The sequence below is a fragment of the Oryctolagus cuniculus genome, chromosome 9, assembly GCF_964237555.1.
Source record: "Oryctolagus cuniculus chromosome 9, mOryCun1.1, whole genome shotgun sequence".
Classification (NCBI taxonomy): domain Eukaryota; kingdom Metazoa; phylum Chordata; class Mammalia; order Lagomorpha; family Leporidae; genus Oryctolagus; species Oryctolagus cuniculus.
Genome location: NC_091440.1, coordinates 17,476,957 through 17,497,814, shown reverse-complemented (window position 1 = coordinate 17,497,814; position 20,858 = coordinate 17,476,957). Strand labels below are relative to the sequence as shown.

General features: G+C 43.0%; 1 long non-coding RNA gene across 1 annotated transcript; it reads right to left on the bottom strand.

The window, feature by feature from the left end:
• Positions 1-584: 584 nt before the first annotated feature.
• Positions 585-14,020, bottom strand: LOC138843917 (uncharacterized). Its single transcript, XR_011379125.1, has 3 exons — positions 13,884-14,020; positions 1,518-1,659; positions 585-987 (listed from the first exon to the last, which is right to left on the bottom strand). It is a non-coding gene; the product is annotated as an uncharacterized lncRNA (long non-coding RNA).
• Between the last annotated feature and the right edge of the window lie 6,838 nt (positions 14,021-20,858).

Here is a 20,858-nt window from a genome sequence, read left to right as displayed (position 1 = left end):
AAGAACTTCTTTTAAAATTCCTGCAGGGCAGATCTTCTACGGAAGAATCCCCCAACTTTCATGGGTCTGACAAAGTCTCTATTTATCTTTCACTTTGCAGGGATCATTTATGTGGATAAAGAATTCTAGGCTGATGGGCTTTTTCTTTCAGTGCTCTGAATATTTATTCTCTCTTGTGTTTGTTCTGGTGATAAATCCCCGGTAACTCTTACATATCTTACTCATTGTCTGTTAACCTACACAAACATACAAGCTCATGGAAGGCAGCTATATTTTTTCCCACTATTTTATTGTCTTTGCCTAGATCAGTGTTTTAAACATGATAGACACTTAATAGACATTATTTATTAAAATTAATGGGTTCATAGATGCATAATCATAGTCTTCATTTTCATGATTTTAGTTGATTCTTTTCAAAATTCACAAAGAAAAAAGAACATTTAGCAAATTTGTTGAGATTACTTTTGAAAATGGGACTCGTGGCGGTGACTGATTTGCTTCTTGGCCTCACTTAGATTTACTTGCTAATGCCACAGTGTCTTTAATCATGTCCTTAGGAGGCTCTGATACTTGTTAAATAACTTCTGGTTTATAATCTTCTACTTAGTACAAAGTGTTCAGTGTTTAGCACCTAATACCAAGGAGGAGAAATCAACATGGCTGAACTCTCAAAGAGGATTATGACAACCCTTGACAACAGGATAAAAAGGACTGAAGCTGTGTACGAGGTAGTGAAATGGAGAGTTTGGTTTTGAAACACAGAATTGGGCAGGTTAAAAAATCATTTAAAAGAATTTTACTTCAGGACTCTCAACAAGACAGGAAATCACTCCCCCTTGAGAGTGGCAGTAATGGCTTTTCACCTGCTCCTTGAAGGTACCATTCCCACTGCTAGACAACAGTCATCCACAAAAATCAGGTGACTTCTATCCGGCCTCTTCATGGGGGTATCGTGAGCATCCAATAAGAGCACACTCACAGGAGTGTCTGCAAAAGAGAAATAGATGGCATTACCATCCTTATGAAGAACAATAGTAGAGACCATCACACGTTCACGCTTTTGAAGGCAAACAATTGCCCTAGTTCCTACCTACTGAGGACCATTTGTTATTGGAGTGTGACGTCTATGCTTTCCTGCTTTTAGCTCTAACTTGAACCTCACCTTGAGCAACTGGTCATACGTAACCTACTCTTAGTTCATTTGTGTCTCTGCCTGAATGAGAGACAGAGGAAGCCTCCCTGTCCCATCTTTCCCTTGGGGAATCACAGATAAGCGGGAGAGGGTGTGACACGATCTGTATCTCAGAGCCTGGATTATATTAGCTTTAGAAACACCCCCATTCTTGTTTGGTCTCACCTGGGCAACAGAGAGAAACTGGGTGAGACATTCCATGTGTCTAAAAATTCTAACCCTCCCTGACAATTGTATGCCAGGTAATAATTATGTCAACTGTCAGAGAAGGTTTTCTCCCTTCCATCCAAGCAGGGAAACAGGTATGGAGAGCCAAGCCACTTACCCAAAGTTCATATAGAAAGAGCTACTGTCAAAGTCAAGTTGGCTCCTTTTCTTGGTTTCTCTTGAGGATGGGATTGGTGTACCATGTCAGCCCAGCTGTGCTTCCCTGCTGCCCACAGCTTCCTGCCAGCCACTCTTCTCACCTTGTTTGGACATTACAACAACTTTTAGAGCTTTTTAAACATACTGAAATCCCCAAACCACGATGGGATACCAACCCACATCCATCAAGATAGCTATCATTAAAAAAAAAAAAAAAAAAGAACATAGAGAAACAGCAAACATTTGTGAGAATGTAAAGTGGGAAGTCCTGTGTACCACTGGTGGGAACATAAGATAATGCCACTGGGATGGAAAACAGTATAGAGATTCCTCAAAAAATGAAACATAGAGTTCTCATATGTTCCATCAATCCCACTTCTGAGTGTATAAATAAAAAAATTGAAAACAGGGATTTGAAGAGACATTTGGACAGTCATAGCAACACTATTCACAATAATCAAAAGATGGAAGCAACCCAAGAAAGTGTACCATCAACGGATGAATGGATAAACAAGTTGCCATATCATGGAACATTATTCAGTATTAAGGAAGGAAATACAGACCCATATTACCACCTTGAGGACACTATGCTAAGTGAAATAAGCTAGTCACAAAGCGACAAATACTGTATGATTCCATCTATAGGAGGTGGCTCGAATCAGCCACATAGAGACAGAAAATGAAGGAGTGTCCCCAAGACCTGGGGGAAGAGAGGAATGGAGAATTTTTTTAATAATATAATTTTAGTTTTGCAAGGTAAAAAGAGTGCTGCAAATGGATCTTGATTACATACTAATGCAAATGCACCTAATGCCACTGAACTGTGTGCTTCAAAATGGTAATTGTGATGTTTTCTGTATTTTACTGTAATCAAAGAATTACTGATGCTAGCATAAGACTGTCTAAGGGCCTGGCCAGGGCCTCTGTGTTTGCCGGAGCTCTGTGGTTGGCATTCTCTGCTGTCCAGTGAGTGTTGAGGTTTGCTCTAGAATAACATGTCCCATTCTGGCCCTCCTCCCTGGAAACACTCATCCTTGGTACCAAAATGTCACTTGTTAGCTGTAGCCAAAATGAAAATGAAAATCACTGGCATCACCTCCTGCAAATATTCTTGAGTGTATTCTTCTTAGAGAAAAGAAGCTTCTGTCTTGGGTTTGCTGACAAGAAAGAGGCTTCTGTGTGCTTATTCTGTTCAGAAACAAACCTCACTCTGAATTCTCTGACCCAGGATAAAAGCCGAGGTATCTGGAGAAAGAAAAAGGATCCCAGGCTCCAATCAATGGAAGAACGCCTGGGGAATCAGAAGAACATTATGGTGTTGTCTACATTTCTGGGGAGGTTTCAGCCTGCAGCATTGTCCCAAATTCTATGCAAAACACGGGGGAGGCTGCTGAATTGGAAGGTGACTTGGATAACCATGGGCCTCGGGTTTTACTGTGGTGATGAAGTTAGGAAGGAAAAGAAAAAAAGATTTACAGTCAGAGGAAGAGGAAATGAAGGAAGAAGAGGTTTAGGGAGTGCTCCAGAGGACGGAGGACAGGGTCTGTGGCAAGCTGGCTGCACTCGAAAGCAATTAAGTGTGCATTCCCTCTGCCAAGGAATTTGGTTTCAGTTGGAGGAAGGGAAAGATAGGAGAGATAAGGAAGATTAAAACCCTTAGAATCTAGGGCCAGCGCCTTGGCTCACTTGGTTAATCCTCCGCCTGCAGCACCAGCATCCCATATGGGCGCCAGGTTCTAGTCCCGGTTGCCCCTCTTCCAGTCCAGCTCTCTGTGTAGCCCTGGAGGGCAGTGGAGGATGGCCCAAGTGCTTGGGCCCTGCACCTGCATGGGAAACCAGGAAGAAGCACCTGGCTCCTGGCTTCAGATTGGTGCAGCACCGGCCATGGCGGCCCTTTGGGGAGTGAACCAACAGAAGGAAGACCTCTCTCTCTGTCTATAACTCTACCTGTCCAAAAAAAAAAAAAACACCTTACAATCTTTGATCTTTGCTACCAGTGCAGGCATGGGTCTGTCTCATTCTCATTTTGATATTTCCATGTAGCACTAATAAGCTAGTGCATTGTTTGAGGCAACACTGCACGATGGAACTTTCTTTGGTGATGGAATTGTGCCAGCTGGGTATTGGAGCTATTTTTACTAGCTTGCTAGAGCTGAATGTTACATTTTCAAGAAGTTTGTGAGCTGGTTTTATAAGCACTACCTTTATAAAAAATTAAATCATACAAACTCACCATTAAACAAAAATAATACTCAAAACTAATCACTTCTTAATTATTTCACTGTTGTCTATACACTCGGGTTTGCACTGCCCAATATAGCAGCCAGGGGCCACACGTGACCATTGAGCACTTGTCATGGGCTCCTGTGACTGAAGGGCTGGATTTACATTTCACTCTATTTAAATTAATTTACATGTAAACAGCTCCTTGTGTCTACTCTAAGGGAGAGTACAAAAAGCAAAACCCTTACCAGACCCTGTAACTGTTACCAGATCTGACTGCTCTCAGAAAAGCAATTATTTCAGCCATTTAATGATTGACTTCCTTTTTAGTGATTTTGCTTTTTATTATAAGATCATTTGGATGTAACCTCAGGTTACGTCTGAGCACAGTGTTGGAGAAAGTGGCAGAGAGCACTGGAGTGAGAGAGAACTCATTCCAAGTTGAATCCTTCGTGCCTTGTGTGGCTGCCGGCTGATGCCAGCAGAGACATTGTAGGCTTGCTGTGAGCCGAAGCCAAAAGCCAGACATCCTTGCCTGGTCCGGTGCTGGCCCTAGATGCTGGTGTGTCGTCAGGGTTCGCTCAGTGTTCAGGAACCAACACCAGACTCCTCAAAATGAGCAGGGACTGTCGCTGGGATCCCCTAGTTCAGATACCACCACAGTGAGACCCTGCAGGAGAAGGAGCTCAGCTTCCCTAGCCCAAGCACAGCCTGCGTCGGACACCTGGGAAGGATTAGGATTGGACAATCAGCACTTAAAGCTGTTGCCTCAGAGGTGCCCAGCCTTGTCCCGGCCCCACTCCCCTAGGTAGCTGCCTGCTTTAATTTCCCTGCAGGTTTCAGAAAGAATGCATTAAATTATAATCACTAGCTGTTTTGAGAGCAGCCTTTTGTGACCAATAATGACTGTAATGAGAGAAAAGAAAAAGAGGAAATAGGATGATTGACGCTCACTGAGATGCTTTTGCTGAGCCATCTGTAAAAGCAACACAAACAAATGCGGCCCTTCTTTGCTCATTCATTTGTATCTGTGTTTTTCTTGTCATTAAAAGGTGAGCCCTTTTATTAGGCATCGGTTAGACAACAGAGACCACTTTACTTAACCTAAGGTGGGGTCCTAGAGCCAGCGGGAGGCACATGGGCCTGTCTCCTGCAGCGCGGCCCTGCAGTCTTGTTTATAAATTAGTCAGCTCTGCTAAGTGATTAAATCAAAACTGCAGCTGGGGATCTCCCCAGGAAAGCTTTGACAGCCTGTTACACCTGCCCCTTTCTTCCTAGTCCCAGAGCTTGTAGCCTTTGGTACTCACCTGGACCACAGAAACCAGCGCCTAACCACATGGGGCTCTCTAGCATCTTCAAGTGGCTTGAAAGGACCTCCAAGGCCATCTGCAGAGCTGACTTTATGGAACCATGCAACGGGATGGTCGGTGCTCTGAGGCCCAGCACTCTATGTTGCTCAGCTTCTGAGCGGCAAAGTGGCTTGGACTTGGAGGGCCCCTAAGAATCTGTTGGACTGGACTGAATCCAAAGCAAAAAGAAAAGGAAAGTCTAAACCGTCAATAGGGCGGTTCCTTGCATATGCAAACATAAAAGGAAAAAAAAAAGACAGCCAGCCAGATGTAAGATGTTTGCATTTTCTCTAGAGGAATTCTGTCCCAACTTTTTCATTAAGTAGTAGAAGCCTTATAAAAATACTGATGCTCATTATCCAACATTGCATGTCAGAAGCCCTGTATCCTGCTCCAACTCCGCCTGAGGTCCCTAGGGCACCTTGGAGAGCACACCAGTGCCGGCCAGAGGAGTTCTAGTTTGAAAATTAGGACTTAGAATAAGCAAGTGAACTGAGGTGGAAAACAGGAGCTCCAGGTTCTACTCTGCTGTGCCACTTACTATCAGTGTGACCTCAGATGGTTAGTTCAGTTCCCTCTCTGCATCACACTTACTATCTCTTCCAGAAAATGAAAACAGGGCCAAATGGTCAAAGGTGGAAACCTCCAAGTCCATTTCCTTTCATTTGTTCTTTTTTTTTATTTTTTTTTTTAATTTTTTTGACAGGCAGAGTGGACAGTGAGAGAGAGAGAGACAGAGAGAAAGGTCTTCCTTTTGCCGTTGGTTCACCCTCCAATGGCCGCCGCGGCTGGTGCGCTGCGGCCAGCGCACCGCACTGATCCGAAGGCAGGAGCCAGGTGCCTCTCCTGGTCTCCCATGGGGTGCAGGGCCCAAGCACTTGGGCCATCCTCCACTGCACTCCCTGGCCACAGCAGAGAGCTGGCCTGGAAGAGGGGCAACCGGGACAGAATCCGGTGACCTGACCAGGACTAGAACCCAGTGTGCCAGCGCCGCAAGGCGGAGGATTAGCCTAGTGAGCCGCGGCGCCGGCCTTCATTTGTTCTTGTGACTCTTACACCAAAGAGTTTAGCACAAGTCCCAGTGGAGTTAATTCAACAACAGACATCTGCCCATGACGTATCTGTAAACCTGAAGAGCTGATCCTGTGTCCTTGTCAATCACCTGGCCAACATCTCTTCATCCTTGGCTTTTAAAGCTCCCTTTTAAAGTTCCCTAGGGAACTTTCTTAGACAAATTTTGTGTCAATCCTTTCTCCTCCCCAAAATAAAATTCAATGTCACTGCCCACGAGAACCGTTTTGGAGATTGTCTGTCATCACTCCCAGAGTAGCCACTGTGGTCATCACCCTATCTCTTCAGACCTGACTCACACAACTCCAGCTGCTGGGTAGGTGAGCCCCTGATGGCTTATTTCTTCCCTAGGCATGTCTCAGTAGCACAGGGGATTGCCTCAACCTAGTTTATGCCCTGTAGTAGAATTAAAGATGATGAAGTTGAATGTCACCCTTCTGCCTGGAATTCTGGGAAGGTTCTGTGTCTGCCTGGATCAACAGAATTCAGCAAGAAAGATGTTGTGCCAGTTTCTGGACTCAAGACACATGAGACCAGCAAATTCTACTCTGGTATTTCTCTGGGAACCCTGAGCTACTATGCAAGATGTGTGATTACTCTGAGACCATCATGCTGGAGAAGCCACATGTTGATGACACGGCTGAGAATTTCAGGTGAGCTTTGCCTTCCAGTCACACCCACCAAGAACCAGAGACTCAGAAGAAGCCATCTTGGGTCTTCCCGACTAGTCCATCTGTGAGCTCATGACATCTACTGATGATACATAGATCAGAGGCATCAACCATCTAAACCCTATCTGAATTCCTTTCCCACACATTTCTAAGATATAATAGAATGCTACTAAGTTTGGAGGTAGTTTGATGCATAGCAAAACCTAGGTGGAACATGCCTCCTTCCCAGAGGCAGTCCACAACCAACAAGTGACTGTTGATTTGATTTCGGACACCGTGTAGGACCTTCACAGCACACTGAAGGGTGAGCTGAGGCTTTATTTGCAACCACCATGTGTGTAAGCATCTCAATCTAATTCTCTCTTATCCACTTCTTTCTAGGTGTACATCCTCAGCAGAATTTGGTACACAACACTCCCACTCTAAGTCTCTTCCCAGAGAACCCAATCTAAGATAGCGCCACCTCTTGCTTTTTTTTTTAAGATTGTATTTATTTATTTGAGAAATAGAGTTAGAGACAGAGAGAGGGAAAGAAATAAAAATCATCCATCCACAGGTTCACTCTCCAAACGGCCGCAATGGCCAGAGCTAGGCAGATTCAAAGCCAGGAGCCAGGAGCTTCCTCCAGGTCCCCCACACGATTGCAGGGGCCCCTTGGGCCATCTTCTGCTGCTTTCCCTGCCATAGCAGAAGAGCAGGCAGGACTAGAACTGGCTCTCAAATGGGATGCCAGCACTGCAGGTGGAGGCTTAGCCTACTATGCCACAGTGCTGGCTCCCATCTCTTGCTTTCTTCAAAAGGATTTCTCAGTTCCTTTCTCTTCTTGTTCTCCATTTAGATCTTAATTGTGTGGGTAGAATAATTCAGCAACATTCTGCTATAATATTTGATACCTTTGGGATGCTATCTGGTAGTCAACCAACATTTTTTGAATGAATATTTGTGAAATAGAAATATTTTTACTTTGTAAAGTAGTAAATTACTTGATTTTTAATGATTGTGTGGAGGCAGGCCAAGGGAATTCTAACTTCTCATGACCCAAGCCATGTCCAGAAATCTTTCCTCTCGGTAGGAAGTTGGTTGGAATCTGTAGGAACCAGTGCCACACTGAGAATAAATATACGCAGAAAGAAGTGTAGGATGTTTGGTGTGCAGGGTTTCCATTAGGATTGCTGAGCTTTCCATCTGAGTAGGATTAAGTCATTAGCTCAGCGGAGTCATGGGTCAATACAGCAACAAGCAGCTGGACTGAACCGCAGCATACCACTCCGCACCCCAAGCTTGAGCACACACTACATTGGTGATGCCAAATTCCAGAGAAAGATGTGCCTTTTGCCATCCAAAGCTTTCATCAAGCTGCACAAAGCAAGAAGACAACAGCGACAAAGCAGCACATTACCCAGGGAAAGAAAATTAAGCACTTCATAGAAACTTGAAGACAAAGGAAGAGTATGATCAGCACTGTGTGGCTTCCTCACTGAACTGGAGTGGATGAAGTCTACCTTCTGATTGATTTTGCTTTTAGCAAATTTCATTGATTTTTAATGGACAGGTAAAATTTTTTTAAGTCTTTATCTTGGGCATAGTCTCAGTTTTCTGTGATAATTTCCTGAACCCACTTTATAACTCTTTCCTCTTTAGCTTCCTGTTTTCCATTGCCTAGGAAGAAGCTATGATGTGATGGGTGCCATGTAAATTTCCAACAGAGGAGACCACTCAGTGAATTGTGCTAAATCAGCTCCATTGCATTTAGGCAACAGATTCCTTTCTTTTTCTCTGCAATTTTGCACACGCCATAATGCCAATAACTTTAAGCTACAACAATTCCTAGAAACAAAAAATAAAATTTAATAGCTGATGCCATTTGAATGGGTAATTTCCCCAAAGATTCTAGAATGCACATTCAGTCCTTGCACAATGGGAAGTACGTCATAACCTTTTTGTTTTCAATTGAGGGAGGATGCTAAGAAAATAAGTCCTTGAAGAATGATTGGAACCCAGCCTTTTTGGGGCCTCTGCAATGCCCAGGGTGACAGGGAACTGTTGACCGGGGAGAAGAGGACTGTGTACACTGACTGTACAGCTATGGAAGGGCATTTGTCTCTGAGCTAACTCCCTGGGTAGTGGCTTCTACAGCACGTCCCGCATGTTGATTCTCACCAGTCTGGCTCTCGCCATGCTTCATCTCTCAGCAGAAGTGTATTAGTTCAAACCCTGGGCAGGCACAGCTTTTCTGTCTTCTTAGTTTCAGATTATCTCTTTGTTCTGAGATTACTGAAACTAATTTCAACCACACCCGTGGTTTTCTTGGTGATGGGCAAAGAGAGAGCATCCGGCAGAATTCAATGTGTTCTCCACATCTCTGCAGCCTCTGGGTCCTTCTCTCTGGTCTCATTTCCACAGCAGGCGTCAAGAGCTGGGACTGCCAAGGCATCCTGGGAAACCAACAGCTTCTCCCAAAAATCTCCGTGAGAAGCTCTCCCAGAAAGACAAGCTTGGCAAAGTTCCAGGATGGGGTTTTCCAACTCTCTTTCTGTGACACCTCTGCGTAGGCCTTGTTTCACCTGAGAAAGTGTCGCGTATGTCTTAATGCTAAAGTGATCTGTATTCCCTTGAATTTTTAGAAATGTATGCAAGCAAAAAAGAACTCAGAGTTAGGAGAGGCCCAACAGATCAAACATAACATATTTCTAAGGGGTATGGAAACACTATCATGGGCTTTCTCTCCCCTGCATTGACTTCCTTAATTGCCACTTTCCTAGAAGATGAGAGAAAAGACTGGAAACAGGTCTTGGGGGAAGGAATCCAAATGTGCTAGGATGGAACCACACATTATTTTCAGGAACAAGAAGGCCAGCAGCCTGGACCAAATCAATCAGTGACACAGTAAACACTTGACAATTGGATTCTGCTGCTCACAGCTGTCCTCTGGGGTTACCTCTGGGGTTCCTTTGAGAACAAAGGGCTCCTTTCTTACCCATGTACACTCTATATGGCCTTGAGACCCAATAGGTAGCCCAGGACCAGGCATCACTAAATGTAAAAATGCACATTTTGTTTGCTGTTCATGATCCCCTGAGACAGAAATCTGCAATGTTAACAAGTGACTCGAGTGAATCTCATGCATGCTAAGGTTTGAAAAGCATCAGCATCTGGGATGTTAGAGTTTGAACAAGATTTGACTTCCCAACACGTGCAGATGTTTGAGTCCCAAAGTCTTATGTTATTGGTTGATGGATTAGAGGTAGAGTTTTGATATAATTATGGTGTCTAGGGGGTAGGCCCAATGAGAGGGCTTTAGGTCACTGGATACATGCTTTCTGAAGGTGGCTCTTGACAGAGGGTTATCTATTTTAGTCAAGTTGGCCTAGCTCACTCTCTCTCTCTCTCTTCTTCCTGGCTTGCCACCATTGCCAGCCTCCATCAAAGGCCAAACCAATAGATCCACTGATCTTGGACTGTGAACCTCCAAAACAATGAACCAAAATAAACCTATTCCTTCACAAGTGGCTTCTCACAGGTATTTTCATTAAAGTATTGAAACATATGGGATGTCCCTCCTTACAAACCACTCCTGCAGTTCTTAGAAGCCCACAGTATCCTCACAATTGCCCACATCATGAAGCAACTCCTGGACTCCACTCTGGCCCTGCAGCAATATATATATATATATATATATATATATATATATATATATATAGTGAAGTTGTGTGGCTACCCACAGCCTGATGTTACCACCCCATCTCCATGTCATTCCAACACATCTCCTCAGCCTAGCATGCAGGGTCCTCTGTGATACAGGTCCACTGCACCACCAGCCGCCTCTGTCATCAATTCCAGCTTGGCACAGCTAACTGTCCCTGTATATTACAGGATGGCTCTGGTCTTGATGCTTCTACTCTGTTATCTCAGCCCAGAGTGCCCTTCCTACTCATCCTGCTCGTGCTGTAGCACCCAGAGAAGTCTCAGCTATCTCTGGAAGCTGTAGCCTGCATAGCACCTAACCTGAGGGACAGACACACTCCAACTTGGATGAGGTACCTACTTCAAGGTTTGCATACTGATGTTGGGAACATTGCACTCTTGCATTCCACATTATTTTGCAATGTCCTACTCTAATACAAGGGCCTGGAGGGATAATACAGTCTAGGGTCAACCTAGTATAGAGGTGGTTATGGCCTCTGAAGCTGGCTGTCTGGGTTTATGTCTCAGCTGTGCCACTAAATAGTTGTGTGACCTTAGACAAGTTACTTAAGCTCTCTTTGCCTCAATTTTGTCATCTGAAAAGTGGAATAACTTGTACTTTATAAGGTCATTGTGAGGATGAAATGAGGTGATATGCAACACATGTATGATAAAAGCCTGTTTGCTATCACTCGGTAACTATTCAAATTTTTACCCTCTATGACTAGCAGGGTGCTTAGGATAAAGTCAGTGCTGGGTAAATAAAATATCAAAAGATGGAATGTATCATTGTGCTTGTTTGGGTTTTATCTTATTTGACCAACCAAACTCAGTACCTTTGTGAAGTCCACAGAGTTTGCATCAATAGGCCTGTGTAATAAATGAGAAAGGGGCTGAGAGAGCTTTCCTTGACTAAGATCTCACTACTAGTTCAAAGTGGGAGTAAGACCAAAGTTCGAATTTTTTTCAACCTGTGGCTTATGCAGGCTTAGGTCCCTGATACTAACTGACAAATGGCAAGCAGAGTAGGGTGTTTTTTTTTTTTCATATTATTATTTGAAAGGCAGAGTGACAAAAATCTTCTGTCTGTTGGTTCACTCTCCAAATACCCACAAGGACTGGGGTTGAGTCAGGCTGAAGCCAAGAGCTAAGAACTCAATATGGGTCTACCACAGGGAGACATCTCCTGCCACCTCCCTGGTTTTGTGCATCAGCAGGAAGTTAGAATTGAAAGTGGAGCCAGGACACAAACCCAAGGCTCTCCAATATGGGATGAAGTCCTCCCCAGCAAAGTCCCATCCATTGAGCCTACACCAAGCTCAGCACAGTGGAGTGTAAGGGTGGGCATCTCGTCATGAGAATTTCCCTTAGACGTCTTGGTAAAGAGCAGTGACCATGCTCACTCATGTTACTCAGAGAGTAACAGTCTCTTTCAACCTATCACCCTGAGGCGTCTTCAGCCTATTGTCATTCCTGCTTTATACCGTCTGGCAGACAAAGTCATTAGGATGCACTTGCCAACTTGACAATTATTTATGAATATGGTGGGGTTAAGGACAAATATCACCAACTAATAAAAACTGCTTTCTCTAAATTCCGTGGCATGCATTTTCAATATTACACACTTCTTAGAAATACAATGACCAAAATAACTCATACTTTGTTAGTTTATTCACCTTAAATTTGTTTTTGCTCGGAGTATGAAAATAAACCCTCATGCAGTATGACAACAGCAGTAAGTAATTTGTTTTGTTTTTACTGAAAGGGAAAAAAAATCAACTTTAATTTGAATACTAACCCATCCAGAATATCTAGCTGGAAACATGTTTTTATTATTTGCATTCTTAGGTTTGGCTTGTTACGCTTTTGGCATATCTGCTCATATCGCTTGCAGTGTTTTTTCATTTCATATATTAATATTTAATATTCTTTAAACATTGTTCAACCTTAATGGTTGTCTAATTTCTGTTTTTCATCCACAGAGAAGCTATTAATTTATGAGCATATAGGGCAGTAAGTAATAATTTGCATGAATGCCTTGAACAGATATGCTTCCATAGGCCGCCCATAGCATAGACTCGGGAAGGATGATACCATCTATTGGCCAAGCTCCAGTGAACATTGCTTTACAAGAAGCAGAGAAAAAAGTTTTTTTAATCCACAAAGAAGTCTGCTAAGTGAAAAGTCGACAGAGATGACAGGAACTGGTTTGTTTTTGCCCCTTTCTCCTCTTGTGTGTACTCTGCAGTTCCCTGTCGGGGCAGATGGATGAAATGGCAAAACAAGAAGCCCAAGACTTATGAGGAACTGGAGATGAGCTCTTTGTTTTCTGTGCCCAGAACTTCACTCTCTTCCCAGGAGCTCTGTGCACAGAGAACCATGCCCACACATCGCCAAAGTAAGTCAGTTGGATCTCCCCAAAAAATCAGCTGATAAGTCAGTCAAACCAGTAGTTTAGCAATACCTAGACAGCTACAATCCGCTGTGTTCCATCTCAGTGGTAACGGTATTCTACCATGTGTAGGTTTTTTTTTTTTTTTTTTTTGTTTTTGTTTTGACAGGCAGAGTGGACAGTGAGAGAGAGAGACAGAGAGAAAGGTCTTCCTTTGCCGTTGGTTCACCCTCCAATGGCCGCCGCGGCCGGCGCGCTGCGGCCGGCGCACCGCGCTGATCCGATGAGCCAGGTGCTTTTCCTGGTCTCCCATGGGGTGCAGGGCCCAAGCACTTGGGCCATCCTCCACTGCACTCCCATGTGTAGGTTTTACGATGGCTGCAGACAGAACAGCACTGCCTCTGTCCAATGCTGATCTTGGAGTTAGAGCTGTCACTGAACATGGGGAGGTGATAGGGCTCTTTATATTTGAGAAGACATTAGGTTAATTGCCCTCAAAGCAGTTGCAACATTTCCTTCCTCCAGAAAGCACCGGGAAGTCAACCAGAAAAGCAATCACTGTTCCCATCAATTTTGGCCCCAGTTTCTCACCTCACCTAGTGCTAGTCAGTCCCCTAGAGTTATCAATCCTCAAATCTGAAATTTATGTCACATCAGGACAGACATCATCCCAAGGGATATAATTAGAGAGGTTACCCAGACAATTTGGAAAAGACAAAATAATGTCTCCTCAATTATCCGTATAATACAGCTAGTCTTGACTTTCAAGTAGCAATGTGATCTGCTCTAATTTTCTTTTCAATTTTTTTATCATCATGACCAAACTTACAGGCAAGAGTGGACTTAGAATTAGTGTCCACCTTAATAAAATCTTGTCACGAACTAGCATTTTGATATTCAGAACAAATATTTTACAGAAGGCACATTTTTCTTACCTGTTCAAGAAGTGAAACTACTTGTTCTGACACGGTGAAGTCCCAGATCGTGGGTTTTAAATCAGGTTCCTCAAAGACATCCTGCTCTTCCTTTTCCTTGTGTGGAATTTAAAATGGCTGCAGCTCTCAGTATGCATTTCTCCTTATGAGAATAAGCAGAAATAAAATTAGCAGTGCTTAAATATGAACATATATATGTTTAGGCCATCATTATTTTGGATGGGAGTGATTTTTGTTGGTTTAGTGTTTTGGCTAAAATTTTTGTGAACCAAGGAAGCGTTTTTGAGTATAAAGTTATCTGTGAGTGAATTACATGTTGTGGAATATACAGTCAACTGGGACATTACTTTTTCAACTCATTATTTGTTAATAAAAAAATTTTGCTATGTGGCATTATGTGACATATATGGCTGATCTTAAGACTTCTAAATGATTTAGAGTTTTCTTATTGAAAACATAATTATTAGCCTATAAGACTGACATAGCAGGGCCGGTGCTATGGTGTAGTGGGTAAAGCTACCTCCTGCAGTATCGGCATCCCATGTGGGTGCCGGTTTGAGACCTAGCTGCTGCACTCTGATCCAGCTCTCTGCCATGGCCTGGGAAAGCAGCAGAAGATGGCCCAAGTCCCTGGGTCCCTGCACCTACATGGGAGACCCAGAGGAAGCTCCTGATTCCTGGCTCCGGATCAGCACAGCTCTAGCCTTTGCAGCCAGTTGGGGAGTGAACCAGTGGACGGAAGACCTCTCTCTCTCTCTCACTTACTCTCTGTCTCTCCTCTCTGTGTGTAACTTTACTTTCAAATAAATAAATAAATAAATCTAAAAAGAAAAGAGTGACGTAGTGGGGCCGGCGTTGTGGCATAGCGGGTAAAGCTGCCGCTTGCAGTGCTGACATCCCATGTGGGTGCCAGTTCAAGACTGGGCTGCTCCACTTCCAATCCAGCTCTCTGCTATGCCCTGGGAAAGCAGTGGAAGATGGCTCAAGTGCTAGGGCCCCTGCACCCATGTGGGAGACCTGGAAGAAGTTCCTGGCTCCTGGCTTCGGATTGGCTCAGCTCTGGCCGTTTCAGCCATTTGGAGAGTGAACCAGTGGATGGAAGATCTCTCTCTCTCTCTCTCTGCCTCTGCCTCTCTGAAACTCTGGCTTTCAAATAAATAAACCTTAAAAAAAAAAAGAGTTACAGCGTAGTTTATACAAACCGTGCACAATTTCCTTCCAGTAGATAACAATAATTTGAAGCTGCTTCTCTGCTGTCATGGGCTTTGAGTGCGATGCAATCTACACTTCATGATACTGCATCAACCTCAGAGAAGAAGGTGTTAGTGAGGATGCCTGGAAAATAAGCTCATAACCTGGAACAGGAGCATCTTAGGCTTACCTATGTGAGATAGTGGTTGTCCCCAGGGTCATGACATAGGACATTCAACTCTGAATTGTTATCAAATAGTAACAGGCAATTAATGGTGTATGATTATTTTCTTGGGGTAAGTGGGGTGGCAAGGGATAAGGGATGATTAGGTTAAGCAAAGCCCACCCCTTCCATAATAGTTTCACTGTCTCTCCATCTGCATTCTGAAAGGCCATCTTGAGTAATGTCCCGGCTAAGTCCCCAGGGGATAAGAGATGACACGCAGTCCACAATGTCACCTTGTAAAGAACCAGTGAAGCAGGCTCCAGGGGTATAGTGAGCAGTGTGGCCCTTTTGGAGGTTTTTCTACCTCCTTGATGAATCTGTCCCCACCTGGTTATGTCAGTCACTCCTGGACAACCACGTGTTCACAGGAGAATTTTCAGAGCTTCACTCTGTGTATCCTTCCTGGTTTTCCAAAGAGAAAGTGCATCCAGTAAGCAGAATGGCATGTAGATTAGTTGTCTATTGCCACAATAAGGCAATATGACATGACAAAATTCATAAAACAATCCACATTCATTTAATTCATGGATCTGTTGGGTTAGATTTGCCTACCAGCACCAACTGAGTATAGGCTGCAGGCTGGTAGATAGATTTGCTGCTTTGGGTTGGGCTTGCTCACCTGTCTAAGGAACCAGTTAGCTCTTGGCCAATCTAGCATGGCCCAACTCATCAACCTGCAGGCTAGCCCATGCATGTCATTCCCATGAGGTTGACAGAAGGCAGGAATAAACACACCCAATAACGCAAACGCATTTCAGTTTCTACTTGTGTCACATCAACTCGATATCCTGTTAACCAAATTATGTCACATGGCCAAGCCCGGTGCTAGAAGAAAAGGCATACAAAGTGATAATAGCCAATAGAATGAATGTAGGGACAGGTAAAGGATTGAAGCCATTTTTGCAATTCACCATGCCTGTGAGCAAAATTAAGAACCCACAGTGCAAATTATTTTTATATAAAATATGCAAGTAGAAATAAATCAGTGAATAGTCTGCTAATACTAACTGATGGAATTAAAAAGGAGAGAACGATCCAACATGGGAAGCAGGATACACAGCAGACTCATAGAATGGCAGATGTACTAAACAGCACTCTGGCCTCAGAATCAGCCCTTAAGGTATTCGGATCCTGCTGAAAAGCCCATGAGCGTATTTTAGGCATGGAAAGTCAAGACACTCTGGAAAAAAAAAAAATCCTAAATGAAAGATTTCTGTGAGTGAGAACCCAGCGGAAAGAAGGGGCCATCAAAGAAGGAGGTACCTTTCTCTGAAGGGAGGAGAGAACTTCCACTTTGACTATGGCCTTGTCTAAATAAGATCGGAGTTGGCGAACTCAAAAGGCTTCCATAGCCTTGGCAACTCATGACAAGAGCCTCGGGTGATTACTGACGTCATAAATAAGAGTGTCAATTGTTAAATCAACAACAGGAGTCACTGTGCACTTACTCTCCATGTAGGATCTCTGTCCTTAATGTGTTGTACTATGAGAATTAACGGTAAAACTACTACTCAAACAGTACTTTACACTTGTGTTTCTGTGTGGGTGCAAACTGTTGAAATCTTTACTTAGTATATACTAAATTGATCTTATGTATATAAAGATAATTGAAAATGAATCTTGATGTGAAATGGATGGGAGAGGGAGCGGGAGATGGGATGGTTGTGGATAGGAGGGAGATTATGGGGGGGAAAGCCGCTATAATACAAAAGTTGTACTTTGGAAATTTATATTTATTAAATAAAAGTTAAAAAAATAAATAATTTAAAAATAAAAATAAATCAGTGGATAGAATCACATTGTACAGCAATTTCTAAAATTGGCCCTGTGTTTGAGGAAATTTTGAAAAAAATAATAAACTCTCTGATGAGATTAGTCCTGTTCACTGCTTTCATGATTCCTCCCAGGGTTCAGGAGAGATTGAAAGCACAGGGCAGCCTGAAAGCCACATGGGTCCCTGAATGACAGTTACTACAAGATTTGACATAGAAAACAACAGCAAAATGATCACTCCTCTTTGGTTGCCAGAAGTAGATAAAAGGTAAATACAAAGATCTCCAACCACTAACCGAAAAGAAAGAGGTCCACGTTGTATCCACTCACACAAGAATACTGCACTTTATTTATTAGCATTCCCCATCAAAGCTAACTTTACAATGCCCTATAATACCCCAGCCCCAACATTTATGGGTATGATTGCATATAACGCCTATCTTCTAGATAAAGTAAATCTAGGCCACCTAAAACTGGACTAAGAGAACCAAGATTAATGGCCTGAGTGAATGGACGTTGATGGTGCTGGGGAAACAGAAGCATCAGGGGCCTATGTTGCTCTTGAGAGCAGGCATGTCCTGTGCTTTCCTTTTCTATTGTGGTAAGAAACACACAAAATGATGCCTATGCTCAACAGAATGTGCTACGTAGGAGCATAATGTTGTGGGGGACCCTCTAGGGCTTTTCTATCTTTTGTCTAAATATTCACATTCCATGAATAGTAACTCCCCCAGTTCCTCTTTTTCCCCCTGCAACCACCATTCTCCTGGCTATCTCTATGAATTTACTATTTCAGATGCCTCATGTAAGTGGAGTTATGCAACGTGTGTCCTGTGACTAGCTGATTACACCTATTGTGATGTCCTCAAGCTTCATCCACGTGTAGCTTAGAACGGAACCTTCCACCTTTGTTAAGATGGAGTACTATTCCATTACGTATATGTATCACCTTTCCTTTGTTTGTTCATCCACTGATAGACATTTACATTGGTTCTCCCTCTTGGCTATTATACATAATGCCACAACAAACATGAGAGTGAAGTTTATTTTTTTTTAAAGATTTATTTATTTATCTGAGAAGCAGAGTTATAGACAAACAGAGAGACAGAGAGAAAGGTCTTCTATCCACTGGTTCACTCCCCAAATGGCCACAACAGCCAGAGCTGGGCCAATCCAAAGCTGGGAACCAGTAACTTCTTAAGAGTATCCTGCTTGGGTGCAGGGTCCCAAGCACCTAGGTCCTCTTCTATTGCTTTCCCAGGCCACCAGCAGGGAGCTGGATCAGAAGTGCAGCAGCAGGGACACAAACCTGCACCCATATGGGACGCCAGCACCGCAGGCAGGGCCTTTGCCTACAAGGTCATAGTGCTACTCCACCGAAGAAACTTTTGAGTTCCTGACTTACCTTCCTTTGGACAAATATCCAAAATTGAGATTAAGTCATCTGTAAATCATATTTTTAGTTCTTTGAGGAATCTTCTTTTGGTTCTCACGTCCTTGTCAACACACTATTTTTTTTTTAAATGAAGGCCATACCATTAGGTATGAGATAATATCTCGTTGTGATTCTGACTTGCATTTCTCTGCTTAGTCAGGTTGAACATCTTTTCTTAGCTTATGCTTTCTTACACACATAATGGGTAGGTATCACATTGATTTTACATTAGTGAAAAAAAAGAATAGGCCCTCTCAGTTGTGTTCCCAGGAGGCCCAAATATAAAAACAATTTCACTTTTTAATGCTGACTAAACACGAAACCACAACATAACAAAACTGCATATACTGCGTCTCAGAAAACTTCAGAAACTCCTGTTCATTCTCCTAGAACAGAGTCTACCTTTATGTAAAGGAATTTGCTATCCACGCTCAGCAAAATTCATCCTTAGCATTTGATTACTCGTCAGTTCTCAAAGACATGAGCGGTGCCACCATGAGCACTTTCCCATTATTGCCTAAAGGAAAGGAGAGGAAACAAAAAAGAGTCACACGCTTCGGGGAAGCAGTCATTCCACACGTAGACTTTGATTTGTGCGAGCCAGCCGTGGGACCATGCGATCCACAGGAGGTCCCTACTCGGGACAGGCTACGTAATTTTCAGGGCTCAAGCCAATATGAAAATACAGGATGTCTTATTTAAAAACTACTAAGCGTTTTAAGACAGAAATGCAGATTATTAAACCAAGCACTTGACCTTGTAAACAGAGGGCCCTGTGGGACTGCACAGGTCGTGTGCCCACCAAGCCACACCAGACTCACTTGTTTCCCTCACTGTAAAAAGAAAACCTCTTTTCCTTTTTTGGGTACCTATCAAATGTCAGAAGAAAAACACAAAACCAGCCCTATGCTCCCTAAGAACCAGCAGGAGTGATATTTGAGGCCCTTAGAATCCAGGGAAAGAGGGGCCAGAAATTATACCTGTTGAAAACAGTACTTTCCAGAAAATTCCAAGTATTTTGCAGAAAATGCCAAGAGATCACTTAGTTTCAACACCTAGACATTCACAAGGAGGCTGAAGTTTTGCAGCCAGCCAGAGCCAGGCCACAGAACAGGGGCACTTCCCTGATTGTCATAATTAATTTCTTGGCAGTCATTGTCAGGAGAGGAAAGTTACTGAGAATTAGATGAGCTTACCCTCTCCCCAGCCAATACGAACACAGAGTTTGGGGAAGACTCCAGGGAGACCCAAATCAAGACTGGCTTCACCTCGTTCTATGTGACTTGCTAACCTTAAGCAACAAATGGTTATGACAGTGAGAAAGGCATTTCAGTGAACAATGGGAAGTCATCTTTCCTAAGTGCTTGCAATTAACAATGATCCTAAGAATTTCACAATGGGAAAATGTGTTTCGAGAAGCCCAGCTTTTCAACACTACCACTTAAGCAACCAAAGGAAGTTTTCTTTAGCACGCGATTTATAAAGCGAGCCATTGGCCTTGTCATCCATGACGGTTGTCACAAAGATGTATTTCTTCTAAAAATACCTTTTTATGTACTTAGAAAACATAACCAGCAATATAGTCAGATCCTGAATGATTTGTTCTTGATTCTACAAATTACAGTAATGACTTAATTAATAACTGTAATTGGTACACTATGGTTGTCAGATGAGCACATCCTCTAATCAATGGGAACAAATCATTTTCTGTTATGTTTAACGATTCTCTCAACAGGTGAATCTAAGGAAACAGAAGAGTCAATCAATGAGGAGGTGGCATATATTGTCTCTTTTATCAGCAGAATTGAAAACAAAGGTTTTCTTCATTGTGTAAATTTCAACCATTGGAAATCAATTTCTGTAAATGGAAGGAGGGAGATGTATGGGGTAGACCCAATTTCTGATTTTTGTGTTGCAAAAAATACCTAAAATTATTAGTTACCATGGCTGTCCAAAATACTCTGAAAATCAACATTAACTTCTTTCAGGAAAATTCTGATGCTTTAAACCATGTCATTTCCAACAGGAGGTCAAATAATCTGACACTTCACCAAAGTCTCATCCTAACTTTGACACCTGTCAGCTGGGTCCGTAGAGTCTGGAGATGCCCACCAAATGAATGATTGGTAAAAAGAGGGATAGAAGTGATGTTTGCAGGCTCACAGCTGAGGGAGAGACTTGCAGACTTGTCTTTAGTTTGAATTGGTCTGCCATACCCGTGGAAGACTTCTTTGAACTTGGAGCTACCCAAGAAGATGAAACAAAACCATCAGTTAACTCTGTGTGTTGGTCATTTTTCTTTTGCTGTAACAAAATACATGGAGCTGGTTAATGTCTCACAGTTTTAGAA